Source organism: Pongo abelii, chromosome 5, assembly GCF_028885655.2.
Source record: "Pongo abelii isolate AG06213 chromosome 5, NHGRI_mPonAbe1-v2.0_pri, whole genome shotgun sequence".
Taxonomy (NCBI): domain Eukaryota; kingdom Metazoa; phylum Chordata; class Mammalia; order Primates; family Hominidae; genus Pongo; species Pongo abelii.
In genome coordinates this window covers 167,886,566-167,910,274 of record NC_071990.2, presented here as the reverse complement: position 1 = coordinate 167,910,274, position 23,709 = coordinate 167,886,566, and the positions used below count along the sequence as shown (strand labels likewise).

General features: G+C 43.4%; 1 long non-coding RNA gene across 1 annotated transcript in view; it reads left to right on the top strand.

Annotated features, from left to right (window-relative positions):
• The window catches only part of LOC134761584 (uncharacterized), a 66,844-nt gene extending 58,478 nt beyond the window's left edge, over positions 1–8,366 (top strand). The window contains exon 2 of the long non-coding RNA XR_010140397.1: positions 5,022–8,366. This is a non-coding gene — a long non-coding RNA (uncharacterized LOC134761584). The remainder of the gene's footprint in view (positions 1–5,021) is intronic.
• Positions 8,367–23,709: the final 15,343 nt, after the last annotated feature.

Sequence of the window (23,709 nt, the reverse complement as noted above, 5' to 3'; positions counted from 1 at the left end):
GGCTGTGTTTATCCAAATCTGGTAGAAATGGATCCTTCTAAGAAAATACGCTTTCGACTTCATGATTTTCCAGCAGCACTGAAGGCCCTGCACACAGGGGGCTGCTAGCTGGGGCATGGGACACATAGGGTGTCACGGCTTCCAGCCCCACTCCAGGTCCCGTGGGCAGCCTGGCCCGACCTTAGTGGTTGTAATGTTTCTGACGGCCTTCACAGCAATGTTGTATCATTCCATCACATGTATGGAATGTGTCCAGAATGCCAGGGCAAGAGAAATAATATTCCCTGCCTAGGCATCCACTCTGCCTTTCTTAGAAGCAAACACACACATTTGAGGAGAGAAAAAGCACAACCCCACGTTCGATCCTTCCCCGTGTCCAGCCACCTCCCACACCATCCTCAAATCTGACCTGCTCTCAAGGACTCCTGCGTGCTTTACAAGCATCTTGTTTTAGTTCTTTTGTTTTCTGCACCAACCACGTCATTCACAGTTTACTGAGTGCCCACCACATGTGAGGCTGTGGACTGAATTTATTTCTTGGCGAATGCTATTGTGTGCCTGGCCATGAGTTTTGTCCTCCAAACAAACCTCTGTGCAGGAGGTCTCATTTAGAGATGAGGAGTCAGAAGCTCCAAGAAGCTGATTCACTTGCCAAGGACACACAGCTTCTGGGGGAAGAGCTCAGATAGAAAGGAGACCCGTATGGCCCTAACGTGCACCACGGTTTAGTTCTTCGTCTCTCATCCAAGCAAGACTGCACTGGAAACTTCTCAACCAAAGGATCCTATCTCATCCTCATTTCATTTCCCTGAGCACATTTTGGGGACACACAGTGGAGTCGGGGCTGAGCAATTGCTTGTTGAGAAAAAATTGCATTCTTCTCTGAGCTCCTAGAGCCCACCACAGGTCCCAGCAGTCAGAAGGAGGCACTAAGTGATGTGTGCTGGGTTGAGAGGGGATGTGAGGGAGTCAGAAGTGCTCCAGACGTCAGCCACCAGCAGCCGGGACGTTGGCACCACCAGGTTTCAAATATGAAGACAGCTTTGCCTTTTATTTCCTGTAGAGTGGATGCTTTTCAGGAAATGTCCCCTTTATGCTCTGCCATGGCCTTTTGAGAACACGCTATTTTTTCGTTCCAGACGAATGGCAAAGTTGGAGGACCAGCTCAAGTCAAGCATGAGGGGCTGAGCAGCTTACACCCCATGCCTGGCAGTTAAACAGTGGGTGCCTGAGCACTTGCTGACCTGAGGGCTCCCTGGGATCCATCAGGTTGTGCAGAAACCACATAGGAGTGACTCTTCCCTCGGCCTCATGTGGGTTTCATGAACCCCCTTTTATTCTTATCCTTCAGTCAATCTGCTCACAGTGCAAATAAGAATGATTCTTATTCAAGGTAACTTTAAGATCTCATCGCCAACTCCAGAGAATACCTCTAAACAGGTATCTTTGAGGATGCCCATGCAGGACCCATGTTTTCCCCCTTTTTACCTACTTCTGAGTGTGATGAAGCTAGGGCTTTAACATACTTACTTTAAATGTATATAGTGTATACATAGTATATATATAATTACATATAAATATTAAATATGTTTAATTACATATAAATTATATATAATTTATATATATATAATTTATATATATATATAATTTATATATATAAAATTATATATAAAAGAACATAATTTAAAAATATATATCATTCTCAGCCTGGCGTGGTGGCTCACGCCTGTAATCTCATCACTTTGAGAGGCGAGGGCGGGCAGATCACTTAAGGTTAGGAGTTCAAGACCAGCCTGGTCAATATGGTGAAACCCCGTCTCTACTAAAAATATAAAAGTTAGCCGGGCATGGTGGTGCACACCTATAGTCCCAGATACTTGGGGGGCTTAGGCAGGAGAATTGCTTGAACCCAAGAGGTGGAGGTTACAGTGAGCCGAGATGGTGCCACTGCACTCCAGCCTGGGCAACAGAGCAAGACTCCTCTGTCTCAAAAACAAACAAACAAAAAACTATCTATCTATCTATATATATATATGTCATTCTCATGTTAATAATATTCATGAAAGAAAAATGAGAAAATACAGACATATAAGCGAGAGAAAATACAAGATTTCCCCAATTCTACCCATAGACCAACACATAAAATACCTTTGTGTATATTCTTCAAACTTTCTGCATAGTCATTTATACATTTATATTATTTCCATAGATAATGTTCAGTTGTTAAAAAACTGCCTTTTAAAAATCTTACTTTATTGTGATTATCTTTCCATATCAATAAAATAGTTTTATATGATCATTCTGATATATAATTGTAAATAATTTAACCAATCTGTTGTTGGCTTTTAGGCTGTTTCTAACAGCAGTGTAACTAATATCCTTATGGCTAAATCCTGATAGGCATACTTCACTATTTTCTTAGGATGAATTCCAGGTAGTTTAAGGGCTAGCATGTGCTTTTTTAAAATTATACTTTACTTTCTGGGGTACATGTGCAGGACCTGCAGGTTTGCTACATAAGCCATGGTGGTTTGCCGCATGCATCAACCTGTCATCTACCTTGGGTATTTCTCCTAATGCTATCCCTCCCCTAGTCCCCCACCCCCCAACAGGCCCCAGTGTGTGATGTTACCCTCCCTGTGTCCATGTGTATTCATTGTTCAACTCCCATTTATAAGTGAGAACATAGCATGTGCTTTTTAATGAATCTTAACATGCTTCCATAAGTTTGTTTCTATAGTAAGTAAACTCCAAGCAACCCCTCTCCCACCCAGCCCAAGTCTTTTAAATGCAACTGCAAAAGCTATAGAAATGCAACATATTTCCATTGGAAAACGAAATTCTTTTTGATGTAAAGTACAATATCTTCATTATAAAACAGAATTACCTTCGGTAGCTCTGAGGCTTAAAGATCTTTGCAGTGACCCATGAAGTCATCCAAGGATAGTGGAGCCCAGCCTGTCTGACACGTCTTTGATGCTGAGCATTGGGTGGGATTGGGTGGAAAGTCTGATTTTTCTCGGGTTGGATGCTGTGCTCTAATTGCCAGTGGCTGGAAGCCTGGCTTGTTTTTCTCTTCCTGTCATCCAGTGCAGGGACACACAGGGAGAGTGTGAACATAGGGTGTGTCCAATCTAACTGCTAGGGTTTCCAAATTAACTGTAAACTCTGTCTTTAAAGGTCAATTGAACATTTTGTTCTTTTGTTTGACTTTTCCATTTAAAATAGAACTTTTGCCTCTGAGAATTTAGACATGGACACAAATACTATGGAAAAAGCCAAAACAGGAGAGTTTTCTCAACACTAAAGGAGACATACATATTTAGTTCTAGATTAATTGGCTAAAGGGTGTTTGTTGCCAGGTAAGAACGGATGGTTTACAGCTCCAAGCAGGGATGGATGGCTTCTTACTAGAACTGGCTTTATCAGTGAACATTTCAGGTCCTGCCTTGGCTTGGGGCCTCACCTGCAGAAGAAATCAAAGATGGCACCATCAGCCACTATTGCTGGTCCTTCATTCACCTCACCTTGCCAGGGTTGCTCCAGGCAGAAAACAGCTGGAAAACTGGGGTCCCAGAGAGAGAAACAAGTACACTGAATATTTTCTGTTGAATAAGATTTTTTAAACTTTTATTTTAAGAAAATTGAAGATTTTTATGCAATTGTAAAAAATAATACAGAGCCTCATATACCCTTCATGCAGTTCCTCCCAGGGGCAGCATCTTGTGTAACTACAGTCTGATATGACAATCAACATATTGGCATTGATACAATCCATCCACCATATTCAGATTTCCCAAATGTTTCTTGCACTCATTTGTGTGTATTTAGTTCTATGTGGTTTTATCAGACGTGAAGCATTGTTTGACCACCGCTGGCATAGTCAATATACAACACAATTCTATCACTAGTCTCCATCCTGCTGACCTCAAACAGCCACAGCCAATGCTTTTATCTCCCATCATGATCCTCTGACAACCACTAATCTGTATTTTAGTTCTCCCTCTCTATAGTTTGTTATTGCAAAAATGTTATTAAAATGATCATATACTATGTAGTCTTTTGAGGTTTGCTTTCTATACTCCGCATAATTCACTGGAGAGGAATCCAAGTTGTGTGTTTGTCGCTGAGTACTATTTAATGGTACGGACATACCAGTTTGTTTAGCCATTCACCCATTGAAAGATATGTGGGTTATTTCCAGTGTTTTTTATTATTACAAGAAACGCTGCTATGAACATTTGTGTACAGGTTTCTGTGTAAACATAAGCCTTTATTTCTCTGGCATAGCTGTCCAGGGGTGGAATTACTGAGTCTTAGGGTAAGTGCATGGTTTGTTTTGTAAGAAACTATTTTCCAGAGTGGCTGTATCATTTTACATTCCCACCAGCAATGTACGAGTGATCTAGTTTCTCTTCACCCCACCACCATTTGGTGTTATTGCTAGAGTTTTTTATTTTTTCTATTGTGACAGGTGTATAGTGATATCTCATTGAGGCTTTAATCTGCATTTTCTAATGGCTGATGGTGTTAAAGTTCTTCTCATGTGCTTACTTGCCATTTGTCCTCTTCAACAAAGCAGCTATTTATGTCTTTGGCCCATTTCTTTTTTCCTATTAAATTTTGAGAATTCATTATAGGGTCTAGATTCAAGACCTTGGTGGATATGAGGTGTGCTAACATTTCCTCTCAGTCTGTAGCTTGCCTTTTCAATCTCTTCAGAGACTTTTGCACAGCACATGTTTCTAATTTTGATGCGGTCCAGCTTATCAATTTTCTCTTTAATGAGTCATGCCTTTGGTGTCCAATCTGAGAACTGTGCCTGGCCTTAGGTCCCAAAGATCTTCTCCTGTGCTTTCTTCTAAATGTTTTCTAATAACTTTTATGTTTTACATTTAAGTTTGTGATCCATTTTGGGTTAATTTCCATATAAGGTGTGAGGATTTGGTTGAGGTCCTTTTTGCATAAGGATGCTCAGATAGGATTTTTGTTTCAGGGGAATCTTTGCCTCTTTACTACAGGACGCTGGCTCACCCCTGCCCCCACCACTAGTATTCTCTGGTGCTCGTCGTGCTGTGAGAGATCTTCTATGCAACATGGAAACCATGAATTGTACCACAGAGATCTTCTGTCCCACTAGGAAACTGCGAATTGTACCACAGAGGGAGAGCTATGCAACATGGAGACCATGAGTGGTACACACAGAGGGAGATCTTCTATCCACGTGGAAACCATGAATTGTACCACAGAGGCAGATGTTCTATCCAACATGGAAACCATGAATTGTACACACAGAGGGGGATATTCCATCCAACATAGAAACCATGAACTGTACACACAGAGGGAGATCTTCTATCCAACATGTAGACCATGAGCTGTACCACAGAGGAAGATATTCTATCCAAAACGGAAACCATGAGTTGTACTCCTAGAGGGAGATCTTCTATCCAATATGTAAGCCACGAGTTGGACACACAGAGAGAGATCTTTTATCCAACTTGGAAACCATGAATTGTACACACAGAGAGAGATCTTCTATCCAACATGGAAACAATGAGTTATACCCACAGAGGGAGATCTTCTATCCAATTCAGGTGTTCCTTATGTGATAGCATACTCTGTATCTACAACTAGCTAAAGTTTTGTGATGTCATTATCGTTATTGTTGTTGTAGAGGTGAGGTCTTGCTACGTTGCCCAGGCTGGTCTTGAATCCCTGGCCTCCAGCAGTCCTCCTGCCTTCGTTTCCCAACTTGTTGGGATTATAGGCAAAAGCTGGTCTTATTCTTTCTAAAGCTGAAGTTTGAGAACTAAAAATCACTTTCAAGGGTAGAATGCATTTTATATTTTCTCTGAAAAATGAATTGGCACAAATTTCCAGTTAAATTTGTGCAATTTTGTTGAAAAAAAACCAGTTAATTTTAAAGTGGTAATAGTTATATACTAGGAGTATAATCACAAATTGTATAACTGTTTCCTGAGCCTCTTCCCATGTTCATTGAGAAAGTTTTGTAAAAGCATCCTAACCAGCAATGGGTCCTCTTGTTAAGAAGGCTGCCAGTACAAACTCTCTTTATGAAGGACTCACATGCTCTGACTGTTCCGTCACCTCCCAACCACAACCAGGAGCCTTCTGTGGCTGCCACAGAACTAAGAAGGGGGCACCACTGCAACCCACCCTGTCTTGGCATTGTTTTGGGCCCTGTCCCAAAATATTTGTGAGCCAATGTATCTACATATCGACTGTGCTATCAATGGTACACGTATCTCTCTAGCAGGACTTTGCCACCTGCCATGATGTGGTCACTGCTCTGAACACCTGGAATATGCCTTGTTCTCTTTCTAGCAGACATGCACAGAGTTTTGTCTTAAGAAATTGTCTGTACTTTGAAAGTCTATTTCCCAGGGATAGTTATGCTTAACATTGATCAGTAAGTATGTTGATAAAAGCAAGCCCTTTGCTTTTGTAATACTTTTATCTAACCATGTAAAAAGACACATCATGTTTGTGACTTCCTAATTAGGAGCGAAGGCCATTTTTGTTTGCATTGTTCATGTCTGCTCCCATCTCACCAAGCTTTAGCAAAGCATCTTGGTTTTCTTTCTCCATCTTAGAGTGCTTTGTTAATAGTACCCATTTCAGTGGGCTAGGGTGTTTTCCTATTTTGTTGTCTGGAAGGTGTCTACTTTGACCTACTTTAATCTCAGGGCTTGGAGGTAAAGTCATCCTCTGTGTAGACTTTGGGATTAGCTGGGATCCTCATTTCACAGTGTGGACTCATGAAGGGGAGGGAATCCCCGGAAGGTGGCTTAGGCTCTCTTTGCATGCAACCCTGATAGAACCCTTTTCTTAGCCACTCAGTGGACTCAACCGAATGTTTCCAAGATTGAGAAAACATTTGTGAGCAGATCTATCTACAAATTGACAGTGCTATCCACAGGGCACTTTTCTTTCTGACTCTGGCTAACGTGTGGAGCTCATGGGAGTGGTCTGGGTTACTTAAGGTTAACCTTTACATTCTCATAACCTCCCACATGCTTTTTCAGAATGGCACCCTGAGGAGTTTTACTATTATTTAAAAAGGGGGTCATTGTTTGACCAGTTGTAGAGCAAACAGATTGTCCTAGTTTTTTTGAAAAAAGGAAATGAGTCACTTTCCATATGAACATCTCAACTATCAAAATATTAAACGTCCCTTTGTTTACTGTTTTGTTTCTTAATTTTAAGACATGTAACCTCAGCCAAGTAGCACCAGCAAGAGCCATCTGCCGCGTACCTCAGCTGTGCCTGTACCACTTTGTGTAAGAGGAGCGGACAGCAAGGGAAGGTCTGTCTTTGATGGGGTGGCCCTGCCCACTCATTAGACTCTGTGTGCAGCCAAGTGGTTGGGCTTGGCCACAGGAGTCCTGCTGTCTTGGGGTACTCTGATGGCAATCAAGACCAAACTTGGAAATGATATTGGAAATTGTATATTTTTTCTTAATCTCAGCCTTCCCATCTCAGTTGATGGAGATCTCATGCTTTCTGTTGCACAGACCAAAAATCTTGAGGTTGTCTTTGACTCCTTTCTCTCACACGCAATATCTGATCTATTCAGAAAATCCTATTGGCCCAATAATCTTCAAGATATATCTAGAATCTTCTCATGTCTCACTGTTTCCACAACTACCTAGCCTGATTTATCCCACCGACCTCATGCACCCAGCTTGCTTCTCTCAACTGGCCCCTCAGCTTCTACCCTGCAGTCTAATCCCAGCAGTGGCAGGAGTGATCCATTCGTGACATTAGTTGGATTTCACTCCTCAGCTCAGAGCTCATCAGTGCTCCCTGTCTCTCTCAAAGGGAAAGCCAGTCTCTTTCAAGGGTCCACAGGCCCTACATGGTGTAGTCCTGCCCTTCTGCACCCACTTCCTGCAATTCTCCCATGGGCTCACTGTGATGGCAGCGGGTTTCCATGCTCATGCTGGAACGCACCAAGCCCTCTCTCATCACAGGCCATTGCACAGGATCTCCCTTGGCTTGGAACAGCCTCTTTCCAGGTATCACTGCCTCACCCCTTTTGATCTGTGCCCATATGTTACCCTTCTTCATAAGCTTAGCTGGTCCAGCCTGTGTAAATGTCAGCCTGTATCCCCAGCACTCCTGATCTTTCTTCTCCTGTTCTTTCATCCATGGCATGTATCATCTTCTCACACACCAAATGATTCTAAAATTTATGATGTTATTGTTTATTATCTGGCCTTACTCTCAGCCTCTAGAAAGTAAGTTCCACAAGGGCAGGGATGATTGTCAGTTTTGTTCCCTGATACCCCTGCCTATGTATTTGATAAATATTTGCTGAATAAATAAACCACCACCTCCAACAAGAACAGGCTGTTTTCTCTGTGCCCTTCAAACTGGCTATCTAAGATGCACATTCTTCCAAAGTGAAGTCTGTTTCTATGCAGTCTACCAGCAGCTGAAACCTAGTGACCCTGGCTTTGAACTCCCAGTTATTGGAGATAATCCAGAACACAGTCAGGGGTATGGCTGGCACTGGGGAAATTCGTAATCCCACACTGCTTTGGTACACAGACCTGAAAGTCAGTAGGCGGGTCATTCAGCCCTTCCATCCCTCAACAAGCTCCCCCTATTTCCGGGGCCTGGGTGAACATCAGGAGGATGAGTCAAGACCTTTGGAACCATGACAAAATGAGTCTAATTTAGAGTATTTTCACATTTTTGTGAGCACTTAAGATTCTTTCCTCCAAACAAATTTTGAAAGAGAGTGCTATTTGTGTCATAAGAATGAATTTATTTAACTACTATTTATTATCTACTGTGGTTCAGGAACATATAATGTAGATACAGTGGTAGAAGATAAAATCCCTAACCCATGGAATATAGTCTAGTGTGTTATTCAGAGTGAAGCAAGTAAATGAACAAACAAATAATAGCATTTCAGGAAAACAATAGAAAGATTGAGGTAGAAAGATACCAGGGAGGTATAGGCACAGAAAGAAGCAGTGAAAACATCACAATTTTCTTATCAATTTCAAAATAGAAGAGTTAAGTACGGCTCATTGCTGACTTTTATATTTGTCCTGAAATGTATAGTAAGCAGGTATGTGTGTGTGTGTGTGTGTGTGTGTGTGTGTGTAAGCCCAGTCTTGAAGATAAGCATCTTGCTTGTCACTCAAAGTATTTATGCCACAGTATAAGACCAATGGTCTCATTCTTAAAGATAACTGGATCATTTTACTACAACCTATATCTTTCTCCAGATTAACAAAGTGCTAGTCATGTAGAAGATGATTGGTTTAAATTTTTGAAAGAAGGAGTAAGGGCAAGAACACCTGAGTGAAGGTAGATAAAGCGTGTTTTGCAAAGCGGATAATATACTAAATGTATGCTCTTGGTCATTGTAGTTTTGATCAGGGGTCTGTAAAGGACCAGCAGAATTTTTTTAGTAATTATGGACCATACAGTTCTAATGTAAATACTCAGCTCTGCCATTGTAGAGCAAAAGCAACCACAGAAATATGTATCCAAAAAAATTTGTAACCAGATAAGCGTGGCTGCATTTAAATACAACTTTCTTTATAAAACAGGCAGCAAGGAAACAGTAGTTTGCTGACTAGAGTATTGTAGTGATTTAGGGTGACTAGAATATGTCTAACAATATGAAATGGCATAAACCATACCAAAAAAAATCAGAGACTCTAAGGAATAGGAAGAGTGGGCACCAGTGAGGTAGCCTCATTAACAGAATGCACCTGAAAATCATCAAGAAGGGCTTCCATCTGCTTGCATCTGCTTCCATCTGCTTGCATCTGCTTCCATCTGCTTGCATCTGCTTCCATCTGCTTTCATCTCATTCTGCTTCCATCTGACTTCTACTGGAGCTTTGTATTTGCTTTCATGTGCACAATAAAGTTCAGAGAAAGTTGGGAGGATCAGAATAAAGAGCAAATACATAATTATAGCTCTTAAAACAGGACTGCAAAAGATAAGTTAGAATGGTTTGCTTGGGTTGGCAAACTCCAGACAGCAGGCCTATCCAGGCCGCAGCCATTTCTGCACAGGCCACAAGCTCAGAATGTTTTTTATATGCTCAAAGTGCTGTAAATAGAAAAAGAAAGGAAAGGAGGAAGAGGAGGAAGAACAAGAACAAGAAGGAGGATATAGCAGAGAGTTCATGTGCCGTGTAAAGCCTAAACGTTTCACTACTCGGCCTTAACAGAAAAAGTTTGCTGACTCCAGGCTAGAGAGTGGAAAGATTGGGCTGATAGGAGAAACGTGGTCTGTGGAATACCAAGATCTTGCTATTAACTAAGCCACAAGGTTATCCCCTAGATGGAGGTGGGCCTGGGGCAGCTCAGCCATGAGTACATATGCTCATGGCACGTAGTGCCTTCATACCCAGTCCCCATGTGGTGGGCCCAGTGAGGCCACACAGAGTGCCCTGCCCCAAGAAACAGTGCATACATTCCTATTTTCGGTGGGTAGACATCATATTTGTAATGGGAAATGGTGACAGAACAAGGACCTGATGATCCACTTGCCATCTCGGAAGAATTCTGTGAAGGCATGAAACCGGCTTGGCTTGTTGATGAAGCCAAAAGGAAGGGAAAGATTGAATGATTACGTGGGTAAGTGTGGAAGATTCAGGACCTCCTTTATCTTCTCTATGTTTATTCAGGAATAGAATCAGCTTCTATACCCTGACAATGTACTGAGTCTGTGGGTGCAAAGCCCTCCCCGGAAAAATGTGATTTGCATTTATGCTTTTGCCATTTGGTGAGAGCAGATTTCCCATCATCTGCCATTAAAAACAGTCCTCTGTAGCTCATCACCAGGTCGCAAACACATTCGCAAAGACAGTCTGAAAGTTTGTGTCATTCACTAGTAGTATTAACTTCCCAGGGGTCCACACTGACACCCCCGAGAGGAAGAGGGCTTCACCTACTCCTGCTCCAGAGGTGAAACCTGTGCAGGAGAAATGAGGTCCGCTTGGGCAATTTTCTTGGAAATGTATTTCTAATATCTGAAAACATAGCCAAATTGGTTTCAAGAATGTCAATGAATGTGCTTTATGAGCTACTATAGGCACTATAGGCAATTTGTTTTTAAAAGGCAATAACTTAAGTACAAAAATCAGTTTGTCATTCAAGCAATCCTGTGAAAATAGTTGTAAATCTCAGTTGAACTATCGGCTGCTTAAATAATTATTGTTTGGAGAGAAGGATTTCCGGCACAACTTTACAATCATTTAAGTACCCATAGCATTAAATCTCAATTCAATATAAATTAAATGGTGGTTTACAGTATATTCTGGTTTGAAAATAAGGCAAGTATAATATTAACTTTCTTTAAAGTCTGAAAACATGTATGATATTTACATTACCCATATTTTCAAATACTGTTGATAATTTCAGAATACACTCTGGAGAGGGAGGGCATATATGAAAATTCATTGTACTTTCCACTCAATTTTGCTGTGAACCTGGCTGTTAAAAAATAGTCTATTAAAACAAAACAAAACAAAAATACATCCATGTTTGCTGTAACCTGCTAGAGAATTATATACATGATGAGACCATTGTGGTTAAAAAATTCCTACAGTTTCTAAATGAGATATTAAATTTACTCTCTATATTTTTTATATCACTCTGGAATTGTTGAGTTACAGAATTATTTTCCCTTCTGGAATACTAAGGGAATTCATTTTAGTGGACGTCCCGTATTTATCAACCATTTGTGGGGGATAAGACAGCGTGCCAGTGGCTGGAACCACAGGACAGCAGGAGGAACAGGGGGTCTGGGCCCTGCACTCGGGGCCTCAGCAAGAAAAGAGGGAGTCAGAGGCGATTCAGCGTCACCGGCTCAGAGAACCCGTGAGGGGCTCTGGGATGCAGAAGAGGAGGTGGCGGCTAAGCTCGGCGTGCAGGATGAGGTGATGGTGACGCAGGGGGCATTGGGGAAAGCCTGGCCTGGGGTGCTCCCCGGGTCCGGACTCACCACTGCCCAGCCTCCAGAGGGCTCCGCCGCACAAAGCACCTGGCTGCCTTTTTTTGCTTCTTTTACTTTATTCAGTTAATGTCCTCTTTTGACCATTTTAGGAAGCTAGATAGCATGCTGATCTGCCCTTGTAGAGGCCAACGTCTTTTCCCTAAATTTGCCCTGCTTCTGACTTAGAAGTAAAGTATCCATTTCGGCACCCCTGAGGAGCGGGGCATTTTCGGGGTGCCTGGAGTGCACAACTATCCCACCATTTTATCTCCCTTGTTCTTTCCCCTGCAGGATCCCAACCTTGTCCAGCTTAGCTCCTATGTGTCCCGGATGACGGAGGTGATGTGCGCCTTCTAGTCCGGGGTTGAGTCCTAATTGCTCTCAGTCAGCCATGGCCATGCTCTTGGTACAGTGAGACCACTGTGCGCCTGTGGCTCAGCCCTGGCCTCGGAGCAGGAAGAGATGTCCGCTGCGGGCACCTAGAGAAGGGTTTTCTTTAAAATGCAAAGAGGTTCAGGAGCGGTGAACCTCCCTCTTGCTCCCTGGGTCTGCGTGTGGGCGGGAGTGAGTTTGGAGCTGGCAAAGACTGCTCCCTGTTGCCACCGTGGAAGGAAATACAAAGGAATTTCAGAAAAGCTGACCTGGAGCTCTGACATTTTTGAGCTGCTGAGATAACCAATCCTGGAACTACCCAACCCCAACAGGTCTTAGGAGAGACATGGAATTCCAGCGATCTAAGCCACTTTTCATTGGGTATTCTGCTGCCCCCAACACAGAAAACCCCATTGGCATGGGGCCGGGATGAGGGAGAGCGTGCTATGTATGGTGGAGTGGGAGGTGGCCCACGGTGGGGGAACAGAGGGCATGGAGTTTCATTTGCTCTAATGACAGTAAGGGTGGCCCTTATCCCACAGAGCAAATGTGACGACCACATAAAAGAGAGAATTGTTGGTCATTGCTGAAGACCAAAAGGAATCCGTCTTTTGCTTTGTTTTGTTTATTTTTACAATCTTTTGACCCAGAGCCATGCAGCAGCACAATCAATCAATAAATGAAATAAATGAAAGCTTAGTATGCATGTGGAGCTGACTCCAAGTGGGAGAAGATGGCAAAGGAGAGGAGCGGTGCCATTTTCTTTGCTCCTTTGTCATCAGGTCTTGTCATTTATCATGCAGTGTTGTCCCATAAGACACAGCAGCAATAAGGGCTGACCTTACTGCCATCTCATAAATGACCTTCATTTATGATATGACAAACTCACTGAAATATTGGCAGAAGAAAACTGAAATGGGCAAATCTTCCTGCATTTTGGCAATCACTTGGTTTGGGAAAGGAAGAACTGCCCTAGGATGGTCCTGTCCTGAATCTGAGTTCTTGCTGACCCAGTTATAGCAGAGAAGAACATGTGGAATCGAACTTGGAATTAGGTCATGAAGTTTCATGATGCGGACAGACATTTTACCTTTTGGTACTGGCAGGTTTTGCAGAAACAAGTTTGGATCAACAGATTGCAAATTAGGAACTGGCATCAGCTCTGACAATTGCTGACAACGTTTTAAAAGAATATTTAAAATGGAATCATTACACACTCTGAAATTAATGTTCCCATAGCAATGTTAACACGGCCACCTTGTGCCAATGCAATTACTCATTGATTGCTGTTGTTTACATCTAAATTTAAAGTGCAGCATCTAGACCTAATGACATGGCTGAAGTTGGTATTTTGAGGGATACCTCCATATCAAAGTTCCTTTTCTGGTGGATTCATAACACTTTAGACTCAGACTTTGGTTGTCTCAGAAGCATAACCAAAAGGAAGTAAAAGCAATAATCATCAAAATGCCAAAGTTGGTCCTACATTTGAACCCCAGAGTTGAAGTATCCTGAGTGATGTGTCAGAAAAAGCAGGAAAGTAAAGAAGCCTTGAGGTGTGCACATACATGGCCATGATTTTGTAACCGTTCTCTTGGCTCTTTGGAAAGCAAAAGCAGAGGACCCAGGACCAAGGTCAAATGACACGGCCTTGTATGGTTCTGATTTTGTGTGCAATGCCCAGGGGTGCTCACTGGGTCCACTGGGTCTTTACTGGCTCATCTGGTCACTGGAAACAGAGAGTAAGGAAGACAGTAATGCAGAGACCCAGATCCACTCCCAGCAGGGGAGGAGCCTACCTTTTCCCCTGTCCTGTTGTGTTAAGGCTTCTCTGGTGCAGAGAGACCGTGGACTGCCTTGTGGCATGACAGCCGGTGTAAAAGCCACTCCCTCCACACATGCTGTGGTCCTCCGTGATCTGTAACTGCTCATTGTAGCATTCATGTGGAGTACGTGGTCTGTATCAGGTTTTAATATTTTATTTTATTTTTTGGTTTATGCTCAAATTACTTCTGTTCAATTTTTTAAAAATCATTACAATTTGAGGAAAGGGACCTTGTCACAGCCTTCTGTTGCCTTGTCCCCCAGAATCAGCTTCGAACTTGTCTAATCTCATATTTGAACAGGGCCAATGAGCCAGGTTACCACACTTCTAGTTGTACACAAGCAGTTTGATGACGCATTTTCCATTCATGAAAGAAAATTGGTTTTGAACACACTCTAATTGCACATTTGCAAGTTAGAGCTCCACGCATGCTATTTGTTGGAAGCCCCCTTTGGGTTGATTACAAAGTGCCTAAATGCTGTTTGATGATTTTGGAAGTAAAATATGCATGGGACAGTGTTTCTGTGCCTTTAAACCAGTGGAATAGCATTCCATCTTCTAAATTTCACTTTTGCTCTAGGAACATCCTGTACCGTATCTGCCATTCAAACAGACCAGTTGTGAGAGGAACTGGGAGAGAATACGGGACCGGAATCCCCTTTCCAATTTTCAGTTTCTGGTCTTAAACATACTTTAAGATACCCCACACTTCTGTGACTACCTCTTCCACACATCTTTGCCCATGTGTGACACCTTCATTTATGAGATGACAAACTCACTGAAATATAGACAGAAGGAAACTGAAACGGGCAAATCTTCCTGCATTTTGGCAATCACTTGGTTTGGGAAAGGAAGAACTGCCCGAGGATGGTTCATGTATCTCATCCACTTTTTCTAGTGACCCATTCTGTCTGAGTTGGTGACAACATCCCTTGACACTTTCATTTTTCCCTCCCCTTGACACCTTCGTACAGCTGTTGCATGTTTCCCTCAAGTGGTTGTGTCTCTGTTTCGGCATCTGTTTCTCAGCTGGGAAAAGTCTCCATGGGATAATGTGACGGGCAACTTGGTGGATATCCATAAACCTTGTGAAGAGGAACGATGTCATCACAGGCGAACCCCTGGAATTATGTTTATGAAATGTGCTCATAACTCCCAAAGAAGCTACACTTTGGTACATTAACCCTATAACTCTTGGAGAGCAACTTTAAGTTGTGGGTGTACCCAGGAGGAAATGTCCGTCCATCTTCTAAGTTAGTTTAACTCATTAGTGACATCATAAGATCACCATCGCCTAGGCAATGGAACATGTTGCTATGGGAACTGCAAAGCTGAATGATAACACAGCTTCAAAATGTTGACAGTTGGAAATGCCTCCGTTTTTACTGTACTGCAAGCCAAAGGAGGTGTATATGTAGGGGTGGCTGTTTTGATTAAAATATTAGTATTTAAAGTTTGTTAATGTAAACTATTTGGAGACAAATAATTTGTGACACTTAAGATATTTAGAATATTGAAATTTTTGGAAAAACATTGCCCTTTAGCTGCATTCAAGAAACCCTTATGTCCTGGAACTTGTGCAGGCCGCGTGAAGTCAGAGTTGTTGGGAGAAAAAGAGAAAATCTCTTTGCAAAATGCAAGAACCATAGATTTGCTGGATGGCTTGTCTCACACATGTGTGACCTTGACCTTGCAGCACTGATGATTGGTTTATGCACATGTCTTTGCTGTAGTTCTTTTAGACTGGCCATCTCCTGAGAACTCCTGGTTTCACCCCACAGGTTACAGAATCATAAGAGTCTCCTTTTATGAAACCGTGACCCAAGCCACATGCCGTGTCCCCCCATGTGTGTTTCCATGTTCATACATACATAGATGTGTGTGTGAAGTCAGGTCCACAAACGCCAGTTCTGCATCCTTGGATTCAAGCAACCTTGGACTGAGAATATTTCAAAAAAATAATAATAATAACAATACAACAATAAAATAATAAAAAACTTAAAATCTAGTGTAATAATTATTTACATAGCATTTACATTGTGTTAGATATTGTAAGTAATCTAGAGATGATTCAAAGTACGCAGGAGGATGTGTGTAGGCTATATGCAAACACTACACCATTTTATATCAGGGACTTGAACATCTGAGGATTTTGTTATCTGTAGGAGGTCCTGGAACTCCCATGAACACTGAGGGATGACTCTGTGTGTGTGTGTGTGTGTGTGTGCGTGTGTGTGTGCAAGTTGAGTGTCCTTATTCAACATGCTTGGGACCAGAAGTGTCTAGGATTTCTGATTTTTTCAGATTTTAGAATATGTGCATATACATAATGAAATGTCTTGGGGATGGGATCCAAGTCTAAACATAACACTTATTTACGTTTCATATATATTTCCTGCACATAGCCTGAGGTAGTTTTATGTAATAATTTAGATAATCTTGCACACCCATCACATGAGGTCAGGTGTGGAATTCTCTACTTGCAGCCTTGTAACAGCGCTCAAAATGTTTCAGATTTTAGAGCATTTTGAACTTTCAAATTAGAGATGTTCAACCCATATATATATGTGTACACATTTATACAGGTGATTCTTGTTATTTGAGATAGTTGTTTTATAAAGTTGCCATGTACACTGCATTAGCCAATACTAAACAGTTGCTTGTACTGGGCATACAGGGTTCGCTTCCTGTGATCCTCTGGTCACATTTATCCACTGAGTAATACATAGCCTTACTTTTTGTGTATTTCTATTTAAAGGCATCTTATTTAATTTATGTTGTTGGTTCATTAACACCAAACTCACCACCAACAGCCCTAACACTCAAGCATGAACACAATTCCTCTAACATCTGTTTTCTCCATAAGGCACATCACAGCAGTCTCACGACTTGCGACACTAGACAGCACTTCAGCACTGTGCTTAGGCCATTGTAGGCTGAAAAATCAACCATGAAAGGCAAGAAAATGCAAAAACTGTAGCACTGTGTAGACTGCAGAAAGGACACATTTACAGAATGGGCTGAAACAAGAAGGTGGAGCGTTGCCTTGTCCACCCTCAGCTGGGAACGCTCCCATCAAGACTTGGACTCTTTCCCTTTCTGCACACACTCAGAAACAAGCACAACACTGAGGATGTTAATGTGGGAGTTACTGATATATTTTGTGAGTAGATGCCTTCACAAATGTGAACCATAACTAGTGAGGTCAACTGAATGCCTGTGTGTATATATATGTATGTATGTATACATATACACGTGTGTGTTTGTGTGTGTGTGTAGATAGGTGTTTGATAGATGGATAGATGATAGATGATAGACAGATAGATGATAAATAATAGATGATTTATAGATGATAGACGATTGATAGAGATGATAAACAGATAAATAGAGATAGAGATAGATAGATGAAAAGAGAGATAGATGGAGAGAAAGATATATATATATATATATATATATATAGACTTCCCTCTCTATAGATTCTTCATATTCACCTGAAGATCTGGTAGTGAACAGAAGGTGAAGGGCAGCCATCTCCCAGAGGAAAACGCACACTTCCTGGCCCTCAAAAGCTTCCTCCGGACAGCACCTTGGAAATGAATGTCCTCTCCCAGGCCTTTTGGGTGCTGGCTCTGTGCTCCTCTGGTGCATGTCTGCAGGTGCTTCTGTCCCTCTTAGGGGTAGGCCTGGAAGGCAAGCTAAGGGTCTTGGACACAGAGATGCCTGGGGGCAGTTCTTGGAACCTGGTGGGCCATCCATACCCACTGAATGACTGAAATGCAGAAATGCTGATGTCAGGGAATGGAAGTGGGGCAAAGCCTCATGTTGAAGGGAGTGCTGCCCTTTTCAGTGGCTTATCCTTCTCCGTTTTAGTGGCTGCCCCAGGGACAGTGTGGATGGGAGTTACGGGATTAGCAGTGAGGAGCCACCCTTCAAGATCTGCCTGTATGACCAGATGGAAGTTGGGATTCAAGTTCCTCATCAATAGAATGACATAAGTACATAGTTTGTTTGGGGGAATTCTATGGCTCTGAAGTTCTTTATTTAAAATTTGTTTTCTAATTTTGTCATTTTAAGAAACTCATTTGGAGTTGTAACATCTTTGCCATTTTAGGAATGCTGCCCTTTGGGGAACTATTCACAGAACAATGCAATAAATCGTTTTTAATGTTCTCCATTACTAGTATTAATAGAAAGCATTATTTTGGAGAAGAGTTTGTCAATTACTCATGTGGATGTTTTGGGTTTTTTAAGTTATGATAATTTTTGAGTTGTATTATTAGGTTGGTACAAAAGTAATGGCAAAAACCGCCATTACTTTTACACCAAACTAAAAACAGCATTGTGATTCTTAGAAATTCTGTCGTAGCACCAGGATTAGTCAGGCTGTTTTTGTGTGTGTGGGGTTTTTCGTTTGTTTGTTTGTTTGTTCGTACCTGAAAAAGTATAGATTGTTAGCTGCCACTTGGGAGCATGGGCCATGTGCCGGACACTCTATTAAATACTTACTAGACCAGTCCCAGGGCTTACCAGTCCCATCGTATCTCTGACGGTGCATATCAGGATCCCCATTGATCAGATGCTGAAACCATGGCTTAGAATAGCTGTGATGAAGCCAAGCTGCAATTCAAACCCAGGTGGGCTTGATTCCAAAGTCAACATTCTTTCTCATTGGCTTTGCAAAGTACAACACTCTAAATACACATTAGTTTTTATTCACATACTTTGGAAATTTTGTTTGCATTTTCAACTCCAGTTTAGTTATAGGATTTTATAGTATATTGAGGGTGGGGTGGAAATGGAGAAATTGAGGAAGTGAATTCATTTTACTAGGAGCTAAAGCTTTATCCCCTTTGTAGAACTAAATTAGACTTTTAAAAAATCTCTTGCTTTTAACACCCCCAAGATGTTATTAAAAGAAACTTTCAATTATAGTTTTTATTCTGGCAGTATTGTTTTTAAACTGGCACGACACTATATATATGAGTTGCCTTGTGAATCTTCCAAACAGAAAGCACTGTACTTTGCAGATTTGTCAGCAATTTATTTAGATGCGGTTTGACTATCTGATGAGCCATCACAACATTCCCATCTGTTCGTCAGGGAGGGAGTTGGAATGTAAACAGATCCAGGCACTGTTTTCTGACTGCCTGAGTTTTCTGGCCATCTTGTCTACCTTGTCACTAGCGTCCTATTCATTAAAGCCTCAGCGCTCTCTCGAGTCCTGCTTAACACTGGTCGGCCCCATCTCTATGTCTCCACACCCAGATATGATTGCTCCATGTCATCACATTGCATCATTCATGCCACATGTGTTTACTGAGCATCTAGTTTATGCCAGGCACTATTCTAGGCACTGGGGATACAACAAAGAACAAACTAGAATAAAATCCCTGAGCCTTGCATTCTAGAGAAGAGAAAATAAACAAGATACATCCATTTTAAAAAATATGTTGAGAGTGATGGGGGCAGGTGTTTGATGTGAGAGCAAGCCTTATAGAGACTCAGGGAGAGGGCTTTGTAGAGAGACAGAAGGAAGGAAGAGCAAAGGAGCCATTTGGAGGAGAAGTTTGGGTTTGGTGGAACAGCGAGGAGTTGGCGTGGTAGGAGAGAAGCGAGTGAGGGGAGGTTTGTCAAGGTGGGCTTGGGAGATGAGCACCCATAGGCCATGAAGGCTGGTCTAAGGCATCTGGCTCTGAGCTAAGTGAGAAGCCAGAAGAGGGACTGTTCCCACCCTTGGGAAGCCCTTGTGCAAGGCAAGAGGAGCAGGTGAGAAGCTGCCTGCAGGCCTGGCACCACCCAGGGAGGAGCAATTCTCTTTCTGATGCTTCCACCTGGAACCAATGGGGCAGCCAGTTACATCCCTCAAACCCTGCTATAAATGCCTTGTTACTGTCACTCCCAGCCACCTCTGCGCCATATCAGGCCATTGCTTCAATTATTATCCTGCAACCATAATGTGCGTAAAACCAGGAAGCCATTTTCTATTGTATCTCCTATTTGCCCTAAGCTACGGTGTCCAAGTCCAACGGACGGCAACTAACACAGAGAGCAATATAAAAATGTGCTGTAACTTTGTACAATTTCTTACCTAAGTGGCTTCCATTGCCAGCTCAAGACCTGCCCACAGAGTACTCAAAATCCAAGGTAACTTCGCGGCCTCTCTCTATCCCTCCTTTCTTCCTTTGCGTGGCACAGCCCCAGCCAGGGGCCCTGGGAGTGTGTAAAGTCAGGCTCTTCAAAGTCTGCAGTGCAGTTCCTTTTCCCTGAACTGATGTGGCACCTTCAATTCCTCTCAAATCGATTAAACCAAGTTTGACTTTTGTGTTCCATTTTTTTTTTCAACATTTCCATGAATTACCAAGACACAGCTTTCTACAGAGAAGCACCTTTCTCCAGATCTTCATTGCCATTTTGGACACACAGCTCCAAACCCAAAATGTGTCCACTGGATCAACCCACGATGCAAACAACTGCTTTCTAAGGAAAAGCCAGGTTTCTAGGAGGCAGCCCACTTCTGATGTGTCCTTAAGTTAACAGGCTGCGGTGGACAGCATGTGGTGGGTGGAGAAAGATGGCAGATGAGAAATTCAAGGAGATTCACCACAGAGCAGCTTTCTGGTTTCAGCTGTTCTAGGGTGCCATGGAAAACACACTGCTTGACAAGGCTCCACCCTGGAGATTTACTACTCAGTGAAAAGACACACCCTATTCACAGATTGGGATGCTGGAGTCCCCGTGTTCTGGGAAGAGGTCTGTCTTGGCAGGCTGCCTTCCCTCTGGAAAAGCGGCATCTGAAGTGCCCACTCCTCTGACGATACAACACGGAATTGGCAGGGGGACACCTCCAGCTTTCACTAGACTTGCCTTGGTGTTATCACACACAGCCCGTGCATTCAAGGTTCCTGGCCCCCGTGCTGGGTTGGATGTGGATTCTCTTTTGTGGCCGCTGCTGCTGTGAATGGAACCCACATTTAGAATAAGCAACTCCCAGCAAAATTGAGTACTCTGCAATTCCTTAAAGCCCCTTTCTCTTTTCTCCATGTTTCTCCAACCCAACGGTAGCCCAAGACATTTTAGGCTGCCATTGTGGGTGTTGTTTATGGACTGTCTCCTTTGGGAGGCACTTTCTCGTTCTCTAAGAAGAAACAAAGCAAAACACAAGACCCAGCCTTCCCGGGTGTGTGAAGTCCTGCACGGCAGCCCTCACTGGCTCTCTGCGAACAGGGACAGAGCCCGACTCCTTCCTGGGGCTTCATTTCCATTTCCCTTGCTTCCTCATAATAATTTTTGTGAAGATTATTCTGGGGCTGCAAAACTTAGCCTTACTTTTCAGTGTTCTTGCTCCTCCTCTCCCAAGCATTTGCTGAAATAAGAGGTTCCTCTGGGTTTTTGGAAACATATTCCTCAGTTCCTGACTTGACTCCAGAATGACACCTGTTTAAAGTTCACCTTCTTCTCTGGGTTTCCAACGTTGTCCTAAGGCTCGAGGTGTAGTTTTTTGTTAGTTCTTTTGTTGGTTTAAGTAGCAATGACTGAAGCCTGTTCTCTCTAAGAGCTGACTACAATTTTCTCTCTGCCTCTGAACAAACTATTTTGCAGAGCTAGAGGTGTCCAGGCATGGCCTCAGCCCTCACCCATGCTGCTCTGGGCATGGCCTCAGCCCTCATCTGTGCTGCTCTGGGCTGTTCCACAGTCCTTTCTCCACTGCTGCAGGGAGGCCCATCACTGGTCTGAGGCATCCGCTCCTCCTGCAGGGTGCTTTGTTCCTCCTACTTGCTGGATTCCATGAACCACGATGGCACTCAGGTCTGGGCAGCACACGAGTGCCAGCAGGATGATGAGGGGGAAAAGAAGCTGAGGCCACGAACTTCAGGGCGGCCAGTGACTCTCAGCCCAAACCTCAGAGCTCCTCTTTGCAGAGTCTGCAGAGAGAGAGTGCGGCTCCCACTGTGCAATGCACGGAGAGTGTCTCTGAAGTGACTCACACCTGAATCCAGTTCCAGCAACGCGAGGCTCCCGGGAAGTGCAGCTGCTCTCTCAGAGGGAGGCTCTCACCCGCCCCTCACACCTCAGCCTCTAGCACATACTTATGCCCCTGGCCTTCCACGCTGGGAACAGTGTTACCCACCTCTGGGGAAAGAGATGTGGTGATGGCCTGGATCCTGAATCTCCCACCCAGGACCAGTGAATCCTGCAACCACGGCCACAGGCCTGCACTGCACCAGGACTCCAGGTGAGGGAGCCTTGTGCCTTGCAGCCAGGGTTTTGGCCCTATCACTGTGAATAGTCTCCTGCTACGTATAAGCCAAGAAGGCTGCTTGTCCTGATGAGTTCAAAACCTAGTTGAAAATATGCAGAGGGGTCCTCCTAATACAAGACCCTGCTCTGTGATTGCCTGGCCGGTAAAGAAAGGGTCAAAGTCCCAAGACAGAGCCCTACCTCACAAGACCTGTCCAGCAAGGACAGGGCTGTGAGCACCTGCATTCCTTCCTTCTGCAATCCAGGAGCGAAGGCTGTCTTGGCTATTAATTTACTTACCTGGACTCCGATCTACCATGTGACTTTGGTCACGTTACTTCACCTCTCTTGGCTAGTCTCTACTTTTTGCAACCCAGGGACTGGGCTCCTTCAGTGCCTCTTAGAACTCCTGATCCTAAGGGAAAGGATCTGCCCTTTAGGCAGCCTAAGTGTTCTCTTCCCTAAGCACCTCTCCTATTCCAGGCTTCCTCTGTTTCATGGATTTCTTTTCCTCCCCATGTGTGCATACTCTGGCACCTGCCAGAGGACACCTTCCCAGATGTTCCTTCCACCTCACCTTCCCATTATTTCCATTCTTTCACCTTGCTTTGTCCTAATCTGACTTTCTGAGGCCATTATCTATTATTTCATTATAAAAAGTCCAGCTTGGGACCCACCAAGTTAATTTCATGGCTGATTATTGGTTTGAGACCTGGAGTTTGAAAAACATTGCTCTACATGACCTTGAAAGCCAAGTGCATAACCCCTGTCATTCAAGTGGCTTCAGCACCGTGGGTCCTAGGATGGGTCCCTGAAGAAGGCAAGTGGTAAAGAAGGGAGAAAGGATCTCAGGACATGAGTTCATAGGAGGCTGGGAAAAGTGTGAAATGGTTTTATGCTGTGAAAGCTAAATGGAGAGCTTCCTCCTTTCCACTGTGCTCTTGGAGCAGTACTGGCCGAAGCACTTTGTGACAAAGAAGGGTCTTATGTGACTTTAAGCTCTTCTCCAGGAGTCCACTTTTCCAAGATGACTGGCTTTGCCACCAGTCTCATGTGGGGAAAGAAGGAAGGGAGGAAGGAAGGAAGAAAGGAAGAAAGGAAGGAAGGGAGGAAGGAAGGGAGGGAGGGAGGGAGGGGAAGGGAAGGGAAGGAAAGGAGGGAGGGAGGGAGGAAGGAAGAAGGGAAGGAGGGAGGGAGGGAGGGGGGCAGGAAAGAAGCAAGGGAGGGGAGGAAGGGAGGGGAGGGAGGGAGGAAGAAAGGAAGGGAAGGAAGGAAGGAAGGGA